Source organism: Terrapene carolina, unplaced genomic scaffold (assembly GCF_002925995.2).
Source record: "Terrapene carolina triunguis isolate 2854851 unplaced genomic scaffold, T_m_triunguis-2.0 Scaffold89, whole genome shotgun sequence".
Lineage (NCBI taxonomy): Eukaryota > Metazoa > Chordata > Testudines > Emydidae > Terrapene > Terrapene triunguis.
The window spans coordinates 27876586-27887833 of record NW_020664440.1 but is presented as its reverse complement, the minus strand read 5'-3'; positions in this window follow the sequence as shown (position 1 = coordinate 27887833).

Sequence of the window (11248 nt, the reverse complement as noted above, 5' to 3'; positions counted from 1 at the left end):
TAAAAAGCAATTAAGCTCCTTGTGGCAGAAGATAGCTGAACCAATAGGAGCCACTCCCCACAACACAGGTAACATGCAAGGCCAGTCAGGAGCTGAGCTAGGAGGACAGAGAGGTTTCACAGGGGGGGCTGAATGCAAACAGAGGGCTGGGTAATGTTTTGGTGAGCTGCATGTGAGAAAACAGGGACAGTGGCAACACCACAGAAACACACAGAGAAGGCAGTAGAAAGCCAAGGACAGCCAGAGATGTACTTGTCACGTGACCCTGAAAGCAAGCTGAGAGGGGGCTTTTTGAGCAGACTGCTGGCTGGAAAAAGAGGCTAGACTGACTGAGCAAGGAAACGGTTTCCTAGTTGATTCCTACTGTGTTCAGAGAACCAGCACTTTGTGTGCATTCTTTGTACATAAACAGGATTGTCCCAAAGAAATACCGTATCCATCATCAATTTCTCCTCTTCACAGAAACAATCCACAAGACCCTGCATGTTGGCTAACCACTTGGGTCAAAAGGGGTAACGCTTTACTAAACTCCCGCTGCTGAGAACTGACCTGGTTTTTAAGAACATAAGAATGGCCATACTGGGTCAGAGCAATGCTTGATCTAACCCAGAAACCATGGGAAACGAAGTCCTTGGCTTTGAGATACTCTTGTCTCATCTCTGCTGAACAAGCAGCAAAGATCACTGTGCTGTCTGTAATTTACAGGAATGTAAACTGGGCCCCCAGATTCCTTCCCCTGCTTCTACCCTCAAAACATGGCTTAATGTGACAGTATCTGGATAGGGCCAAGCTGTAGGTCGACAGAGCATGACCAATTGCCAAAGCACAGGGCAAATACATTAGTGGCATTTAGATACGGGCAGTTAGGGTAATTTACTCTGTGGAAACAGAAAGCTGTTCTTGAGAAGGCAGTATGCCTGAGTGAAGAAGTAAAGAATCAGAAACCAGGAAGGCCCAGCTCCTCAAAGCTGCTGAAGCACCTAATTCCCCTTTTATTTCAATGAGAATTGGGTGCCGAAATACCTTTGAGGATATGTGCCAAAGTTCCTTAGTATTATCTGAGAATCTGACTCATTTTCTTGACTTTGAGCAGTTAACTTCTACATGCTTTAGTCATCTCAGTTCAAACAGGGCCTCACTGAAAAACAGATGCAGTGAACAATTTCCCTGGGTAAATACATGTCAAATTACAGCACCATTAGAAAGTAGGGGCGACAGAAAGGGGAACCAGTTCTGATGGGCCCTTGGGACACGCCAGTCAATCACTGGAGTTTTCCTCTATTCCCTCCCCCCCCGTCTCTTCTTCGCGTTTCCAAATCCGTGTGGAAATCAAGGATTATTTCCTGTGAATCGATTCTGATTCGGATGAACAATACGTGGGTAAATCTTTTAGTGGTTTTACATGTCACCTTTTTGCTGTGTGGGGTCATTTGATTTTTGATGGCTGATTGGGCAAGTGTCTTTTACACACATGCTATGTGTTTCTATGAATGAGCTGTTTTAATATTAGTTATTTTGATCTTAAAATTTCAGGGAACAATTACTTCCCATCAGATTGCTAGGAAGTAGACCGGTTCCGACTGGTACATTAAGAAATTGTACCAAGACATCACATCACTAGGGATATGTCATCCTTCCAAGCTAGTTTTTGGAGTCACAGAACTATTTAGAGTTCACAAATCCCATTTCCTTGTAACAGAACCATAGAAATCAGAAATGAAACAGACCTACTGCATGCAGTCTACTTCCTTGGCAATGCAGGAGTGAACCTCAAACACTCAGGCTTACTTCTATGTTCAATTCAGCTTTTTAAAACTCTCTCCTAGCTAACGTGACGCCTGCATTACCATGGTATGCCAGGTGTATGCCACACCCGGGGGGAGCCCTAGCCTAATAAACAAGGCTAGCACAGGTGCTCTATGTCATTATGCCAAAGATAATATTTTTGCTTTGGAATTTCTTTCCCACTGCTTCTCAGCTCCCTCTTTCACAACATTCAAGACAATAGAATTTTCAGGCCCAATGCTCAGGTGGGTTCAAAATTAGTTAAAATCAGTTTCAGCCTCCTTAAATATTGGCAGGGCGTATTCTGAGAGGCTGCAGAACCTGTTGGTGCAGGATATTCTAGAATGGGACAGGCCTCTGCACAAAGAGATTAAGAGAGATTTCTATACACTCACTCCTCCACCGCCCAGTCTCCCCTCAGCCTTCCCCCTGCACCCACAGGAATTTGTTATTATTTTAAGAGCTGAGTGAAAGTCAGAATTTCTGACATGTCAACATTTGTTTTCGTCTCAGATTGGGACAAAAAGTTGAAATTTTTAATGTTTTTGAGGAACCAAAATTCTGAAGAATTTCAATTCAGAAACGTCCAGTGTTTCATTACAACTTTTTTGATCAAAATGAAACAATCTGACATTCCTAAAATGGAAATATTTAATTTTGGTTTATTGAACTGACCCAGAATGCTTAGTTTTGAATCAGTTCAATATTAAATTGCATTTTTCCATAATGTCATATTGCCTTATGGGAGGTGTAGTTCAGAAGTCTCCCCCCCCACACACCACTGTTACAATGAACCCCAGAATATTCATGCGAAAATGAGGGTTCCTCCTGTTGCCCATAGTCAACTAGGTCAGCTCCAAGATCTACGGATGCAACTGACTTTTTTTAAATGACCACATTTTCAAACATATTAAAAAGGCTAACAAATGCAGGTTGCATAGTCAAATAAGCCCCAAACTTGGAAAATTAAGGCTTCAAAGCCCCATTGGATTTGTAGAGTTTTTGTATACATCCATTTTCAAAAGAACCCACCATTTCAGCCACCATAAATAGTGCAAAAACTGCATTATATTTCACATACTGAAATTATCTTGATAGTCTAGACACTTACACACACTTAGCACAAACATTTGAGGATTACTTTGCTATCCTTGATACTTTTTAAACTGATTTGACAACCCCATTTCATTTGTGTGTGTGAGCCAACAACCCATGTAGTAATTGTTAAAACATCTAACTTTCTTTATAACCTCCCCCAGGATCCAACCCCTACCCCAGGAAATTCACCCTTTTCCCCAGGCAATTTCTTCTGCTGAGATTGCTAGAGTACCTGGAAACAGTCCTGGGAAGAACGGAGGAAAGCAACAGCATTTGGCCATTCCATTTTGGCACAATAGCCCCGATTCAGCAAAAGACTTAAGCACATGCTTTTATCTCTCAGAAACTATACAAATCCAAAAAGGGTTTGAAGCCTTTATTTTTCCAAGGTTTGGGTACATTTTTTCTTTAAGTCAACATATGCACCTCCTTGCTCAAGTGCTTTGCTGAACCAGGGCCTTGTGGCAGGAGCTCGCTTGAGGGTATTAAGGTTTTAAAATATCATCTCCTCTTAACTGTCACCAAAATTAATTTGCTGTCAAATGACTGCATTGGTTCTTTCCCAATACAGTGCGCTACTGCTCCTCTGGAATTACACACTGTTCTCTTGCTGACTGTTTCAGCAATGAACAAACCACAACATTCCAAAGAGATGGGCGGGAAAAGCCTTTTAAATAACAAAGTACCATTTTAAAAGATGGTAAGTATAGACCTTTCTATAAAAGTTTGTGTCCGATAGAGTCCTACACATTCCCAGTTTTCCTTGTAGCCTCCATTGAAATCCAAGGGTCATCCTTCCATTTGAAAGCTTCCTATGAAACACAGCAGCAGTTGTATCTTTGCCTTCAATCAGTGATGGCTGCAATATTCTTGAGCCAGCTCACGTACCAATGGGGATTGGAAACCAAGGCCAGGAAAGATTGGGATGTCCTGCAAAGCAATGCAGCCAAGCATCAGCAACAAGCCACTTGGTGCTTTTACATATTAAATAGCTTCCCTCTAGATCATGGTATTAGACTTAGCGATGGAGCCTTTAGGGCCTGATTTTCGCAAGCGCACATGCAATCAGACAGCATGTTTGAGCTTCCTATTAGCAGCTTGCATGTGCAAACACCTTCTGTGTGCAAATTAGACACACAGTTATGAAAGCTGGGGCTGCTGAAGCTTTTGATTATATGATGAGTTGACAAAAGTAGGTCAGGTGGATAGATATACCGAGGAAACAATAAGTCCTTCCTTCATTATATACCTAGATCCATCCCTCTGCTTCTTACATGCTTTGCAAGGTACCACATGAAAGGCCCGAATCAGTGCCCTGGAAGCCAATAGAAGCCATTTTCCACGCAGCCAATTGACTTTAACTCTTCCCTTAAAAATCACTAATACTCTCTGCTGCTTCCATTACCTTTAGTATGTGGGGAAACAGACCAGGGGGGGTCTCCTTTCTAGTAGCCCAAGCTCTGAGTCACCAGGCTCTAGGATGAGCCCTCCAACAGAGATCTGTTCTACTGATGGCCTCTGCACAGAATAGAACAGGCCTAAAAGCCTGAACCAAACTCCACAGCATAATTCTCTTCCAAATACAGTCAGAAGTAGTAACAGAGGAGAGAATCATAAAGTCTGTTGGGAAACTAACTGTTTTAGAAATATGATAACCGCAAAATTGCTAGCTATTGAGACATTGTTTTACGGAAAGATAATCATCTTTGCTGCTACTATTGTTTGCAATATTCTCTAATTCCAGCTATCTGCAAACCAGCCAATGATAGCTCTCTTTTAAGCGTCCCCCGAAAAGCCCCCCCCCTTAGCCCTTGTCAAAATCCCCCGGAAAATGACATATACCAAGTCTTAAGAAATGTACCCAAGCTAGGGCTAAGCCCACCCCTGCGGAAAACCACCAAATGTCCTCATGCCCAATTACACCCACTTCTCGAAACATTAAGAAAGAGGGCGAGGGGAGGAGGGAAGAGTGACCCCAACCCAACACCCCAGCTCGTGATGAGCGCGTGTTTACCCAAAGCCCGGCTTGTGATTTGTCCCCAAGCTCGTGTCCACTATATGCCCAGCTTATGATTGGTTCTTAATTTCTTAACTAATGACGTATTAATTGTATCATGCTTGTGGTTTTAGTGAATAAAAGCAGCCTGTGTGCTGCTGTTCGGGGTGCCAGCTTCCGAGCTGCACCCCAGTGCGCACTGGTTTGTATTGCAATAAAGGCCTCAGGCTCTGAGTCTGTGAACTAAAATCACTGCGTGGGTGATTCTTGCCACGACAAGTATAAACCTGATCATGACTGAAACAGCGACACACAGGAGGCTGTGGCTGAAGCCGAAGCAGCTCTTACCAATTATTCTTCTCAGTAGTATTTAGTATTTACTGTACGTACTCTGAGTACATCTCCCCTTGGTCACTCCCCCTCTCCTTCCCCCCCACCCTCCATGTTTTGGCAGTTTCCTCCTCCGAACAAATCCTATTGTCCTTGTGTCCCCCCTTTTAAAGCCCACCTGTATGTAACATTCCAAATCTGCCCCTACAAGCCTTTGCCCAGAGGCAACTTGTTTTTGCTGCTAACAAGTGAAACATCTCGGTCTGACAGACAGCTGTTAGTTTTGCACCCACGCTGACTAGACGACTCTGGTTGTTCAAATGCTGGATCCAAAGCAGCACGGTATTCAAGAGGAGGCTATCTGGGAAAGCCACAGTTTAGAGTTAGGAATTCCAGACCAGGAGTGCATTGGAAAGACTATATAGGCCAGATATCTAGGGGTGGTTCTCCAGGCACAGGAGGTTGGAGAGCCTCTGTGCAGCTCAGGGCATCAGAACCCAACTCCTGGGCTCCAGAGAAGACCTGCTTTGGATGTCCATTTGACAAGTAGCTGCTGACGTTGCCATGTAGGTTTCAGGTGGCGAAAGGTGAATTGCTACAGCAAGGAAAGTCACAGGTTTTGTCAGTGGGTGTCAAGGCAGCTCTTGCTTCCCTCTCCTGCCAAGCCAAGGTGAAAGCTCCACTTGGCTCCTCAGGTGCAGCGTCAAACCCAGCTACACCTGTTCTGTCAATCTGTGGAACTCCTGGCCAGAGGATATTGTGAAGGCCAAGACTATAATAGGTTTCAAAAAAAGAACTAGATAAGTTCATGGAGGATAGGTCCATCAATGGCTATTAGCCAGGATGGGCAGGGATGGTGTCCCTAGCCTCTGTTTGCCAGAAGCTGGGAGTGGACAACAGGGAATGGATCACTTGATGATTACCTGTTCTGTTAATTCCCTCTGGTGAACCTGGCATTGACCACTGTCACAGACAGGATACTGGGCTAGATGGACCTTTGGTCTGACGCAGTATGGCCACTCTTATGTAGCCAAGCATGCCAGGCACTTGTTCTCCACTATCGCTAATTAATACTTGGCATGTGCATAGAACGGTTTAAGCAAAGATCTAAGTGCTTAGCCAAGGTAGGTAGAGCCCTTCCCCCCAATTTTATGGAAGGGGGCAGAGCAAGGATAAGTGATTTGCTCAGGGTCACGAGGTGAGCCGAAAGGTGTAGTCAGGAGTAGAACCCAGGCCTCCTGTTGGCCACACCCAGTGCGCCAACCACTGCCCCTCACTGCCTCAGTGGGCGCTGAACTGTGACATGAGCGTAACAGGAAGCTAGTCATTCTCAACGCCACTTACATATCACCTGGAAGAAAGTACCATTTGACTGACTTTCCCGAGGCAGAGCCTAAGCCTTGGGTTTTAGTGCTGGGTTTGTAATCAAGGCGTCTCACGGTTTCTCCTTTTTCCATTTGCTTATGTAAACCCTGAAACGTCCACGCTTGTGTACACGGGTCTTGATTGCGTTTGAGAGACTCAGGGAGCTTTACTCAGGAGAAAAGCATGAATGAGCCGTCTCATCCTAACACTGGGCTGCATCCAGTGAGACACATTGAGCCCTGGGAAACTACTACCAGGACTGGTGGCAGCAAAACAGAAACTACACGCTCCATCCAGACCTAAACGGGAACATCTGGGAATGGGTTGCTACATCCAATACTTATCTGTGTATATACCTCGTGAGGCTGGTGGAATGTGAGGGGACTTTTCCAAGAGCCGTGCTTTTGAAGCCAGTTACTGATACAGAGCATTTTAACAGTTAGAGTTGGAGCCCAGGAGCTGAGTAGCTGAAGGGCGTCATTTCCTGGAGCCTAATTTAGGTCTGAGCAGCGCCCTGTACAGCAAACTAACGCCAGGAGAACTCCACAGAAAAACCAGGGCTCCACCAGATTCCCAGTTAAGGAACTGTTTGTAGGGAGCTCCTGCTCTTCCAGTTAGGCGGGGGCTCGTAGGCTAGGGGCTCCCCTTAGGGAATTCGGAGAAGCCCTGCTCAGCTCAGAGGGGCCGAGCAGGAGTGTGAGGGACTAAAGAGGGTCAGACTACACTGTAGGGTGACCAGATGTCCCGATTTTATAGGGACAGTCCCAATTTTTGGGTCTTTTTCTTATATAGGCCCCTATTACCACCTACCCCCTGTCCCGATTTTTCACATTTGCTGTCTGGTCACCTAGACCACAGAGATGCTGCTGCAGGCCGCACACAGAGGATAAGGGCTCACAAGTGGTCATGCAGTGGGGAATGCCCAGTCCCTGGAATGTCACGGGAGCCAGGAGGCGGCGAAGCCATTGGGGAGAGCACCCATTAAAACTATAAAGAGTAAAAATACCCAGTCAGGTTACCGTGCAGTGGTGTGTTGCCATGCTCACTGGAAAGCTGAGCCATGACGGGAAGAGCATGTCTGTGAGATACAGACTTGTCCTGTGCGGAGTGTGCTGGCTACTCCCTCAGCTACTCAATGGCACTGCATAGGAAGGAGTTTCTTATTCGCTGTGCTTGATGGAAGTGAAGAGAAAACCAGCTAGAGGCCAAAAATCAGAAGGGAGCCATAAGAATGTGTGTCAGACCCTTTAGTCTTCAGTGAAACTCTTACAGAATTATTTACACCACCCACCCACGTGCAAGGGAGTCAAAGCTGATCTAGCTTACATGCAGAGAAGCCAGGAGCAGGTAAGAATGTGTAATTTAGAAGCAGCCCCCGCCATCTTACAGCTTCTTGGTGTGCACCTCAGATTAGCTTTGATTCCCTTACACCTGGGCAGAATAGCTAAGTATTAGGATCACATACCCAGGCCATTTTGGACCTACTTTTTAATTCCAGCGTAGCCTACAAAGTGGTTATTTGAGACCTTGCTTCTGTTGAGACTTTTATCCTGTATGACATGGAGGTGTTTGGCTTTAATGGTTTATTGTGCCAGGGTATCTAGTTAGGTTGATTTAAATGAATGGCTTGTACCGTCTCTGTATCCCCAGACTGTCCCCTATTCCACAGAGATTCTTTTGCCTCCCGCAGATGTAACGCCTTGCAGCTTGGATTTCAGGGACGTAATGGCTTGGAGAATGATGGCAGCAAAATGTTTTATTGCTGAGAACTGAAGTTTGGAAAAGACAGGGCAGGCGAACACCACCTCACATGCCATGCCCAGCTGCAACCGTGTGAGAGGAGATGACAGAGAGTGCAAGGCATGTGGAAAATTGGGACTACATGCTTCCATGGTGTGACACATGGCCAGAAAGGGTTAAGCATCCTGCAGGATAAATGACCCAAATTCAATCTTTAGGGACATATTGGTAGATTATGTTTGTGTTTTTGTGCATTTACATATATATTGTTAGAGGTTAACAATGTAATCAAACAGTTCCTGTCTATATGTATTCATCTCTCCTTGAAATGTATAGCAAATCACCTGTGAATGGTGGAAAACAGGCAACTGCCTTATGTTAATCCATATAGCTAATTACCGGTGATGCTTCGGAAACAGGTCTACCTCAAAGTCTCCATGATTGCCTATTGTTCACCTAAGGACTCTGAGCTGTCAAAAGAAGGCCTGGAACTGCATAAAGATGTCTTGAGTCCTGAACCTTTTCATCTCAGATCTGCTTGATGCTTCAGGCAGGGGAAGCTATGATTTCCAGTCCCATCTGGATCACCCTGAATATGAATATTGGACTATAATCAATGGACTAATTCTGAAAGAACTCTTTGCAACTACAAAGCTCACCATCTCTACTATGAATCTGATCTCAGAACTGTACTCATGTCTGTTTGCATATTGATCTTTTAACCAATACTCTCTCTCCTTTCTTTTTTAATAAATTTTAGTTTAGTTAATAAGGATTGGCTGTAAGCGGGTATTTGGATAAGATCTGAAGTATTCATTAACCTGAGAGGTAATATGTCCGATCCTTTGGGATTGGTAGAACTTTCTTAAATGATGAATAAGATTTTCAGTAATCCTCATCATATTTGACTTGGGTGTCTGGGTGGAGGCCTGAGATGGGGTTGCTTTAAGGGAACTGTGTTGTTGGTTTCTGGGTACCCAGTAAGATAGTATAGAAGCTGTTTTGTGCTGGCTTTGTCAGTATTGGAATATCCACCAGCTTTGGGGATTGTTTGCCTAATTCTTTGCAGTTGACCCTAATTGAGTAACTTCAGTTAGGCTCCCTGGGACCCCAGTCACACCTGGTATCAGAGAAGGGGAGGTGAAAGGTCAGGGATTCTAGTTAGAATCCAGACAGGAAGTAAGTGCATAACAGCTGGAGCGTGGAAGAGTTTGGGGCCCAGAGATAGCCGTCATACCAGCACTCTTTAGCCTTTCCCAGTGAGAGCACAGGAACGTCACCCAATTGCCAAGCACTTCAGTGGCTATCTGCAATCTCATGAGATAATTGCTACAAACTCAGTTCTACATCACCTCCACCCAGGGGATAGTCAGACGCTGTCTTCAGTGACTCAAGAAAGAGAAATCACCCACCACATAATTTTAGTGTGTTCTCTGTTGAAGGCACTTTTAAAGTATTTTACGAATTGCTCCAGTTACTGGCTCTCTCTCAGAACATTTTCAGATTTAAAAGTAGAAGAGACCTGACAACTGTATTTAACTCTGTCAAGAAAATGCAGCTAGTCTAAAAAGCCAAGTAACAAGCTTATTCTCCAGCAAAGTTTGCTGTAGATTTCTCTTACTGGAGTTCACCAGTTTTAAAAAAGAATATGACCTTTATGAATTTCTCTTTGTGACGGGGAGAAATATAAATGGAACTGGTTCTCATTCTAGTAGAATTGGAATAAATATGCCTATTTTTGTTTTTTGAAAACTATTTAATTAAAATTATGATTAACTGTAGGAAGCAAAAAGAATGGGAAAGTCAGGCCTAGGTGCCTCCGTGGGGGTGTGCCAGGCATTTGTTGCCCCCTGCTGGAGCCCTGCCATCTTGGCCAACCCCACCCAAAGATGTCCTTTTGGGGAAAAAGAGCAGCGAGTTTAGACCTCCAAGAGCTGCCTAGAAGGCCAGCCAGGATCAGCCGTGGGCAGAACTCTGGGAGAATTGGTCTTCCAGCAGCTAGAAGGGCTGGGAGCAGACAGAAGCCAATCAGGGCCCACCAGGCAAGGTAAAAAGGAATGGTGTGGCTTCCTCCAAGTCACTTGGACTAAGTGAGCAGTTCTGGGTGACGCAGGAACAGGCAGGCAACCAAAAAGCCCAGCCTGGTCGGGGCCTAGCTCTGAGCGCACCTTTCTGACTGAGTCAGCGAAAGGCTGTCTGTTTACATTGTGGAATGCAAAGCCCAGGTGTCCTCAAGTTGAATACCAATCTGAGTGCTGTAAGGTGACAAAGAGCTTGCTTCCGAGACGCTCGGCTGCTGCAGGGGCCTCACCCCTTCTCCTCTGCAGGCTGCTCCTAAGAACTCAGATCTGAAGTCACAAGAAAAGGGAACCAAATCCTTTCCCCCCCAAAATATTTTTCCTTTATTTTTGCATAACATTTGTGTTTCCAGCTATAAATAGAAAATGCTTAGAAAGACGTTACAAAATTGTGCAGAGTGGACCACAGCGGTACAGAACTTCTCACATTACATCATTTCACATCCACCTCTTCGTCCTCCTTAGCTGACGTAGCCCCTTGTGCTTGGCACTGCAGCTGAGCTGGTCCCGCATCAATCGGTGGCAGTGGCACTCTCATTTTCAGAATCTAAAAAACAAAACCGCCACATTAGAGTACAGACCCATCGTGTAAGAAATAAATCTTCATTAGAAGGTGCCTGTCTGCTGTGGGCATTTTAGGTGCCTTATGGAAGCAGAAGTCAATCACCCAAGAGAAGAATGACAACGTCCATTGTGGCATGCTGAAAGCTCTCTCAAATACCAGGATATTTTAAAGCTCCTGTATAGAGGGCCGTTCAAGCACATCTAAGCCATTCAATTGGGACCCAAGGTTCAGGGTACAACCTTTTCCCTAACTTCTATATCACAATGGCTGGGAGCGTTCCAATCCCTCAGG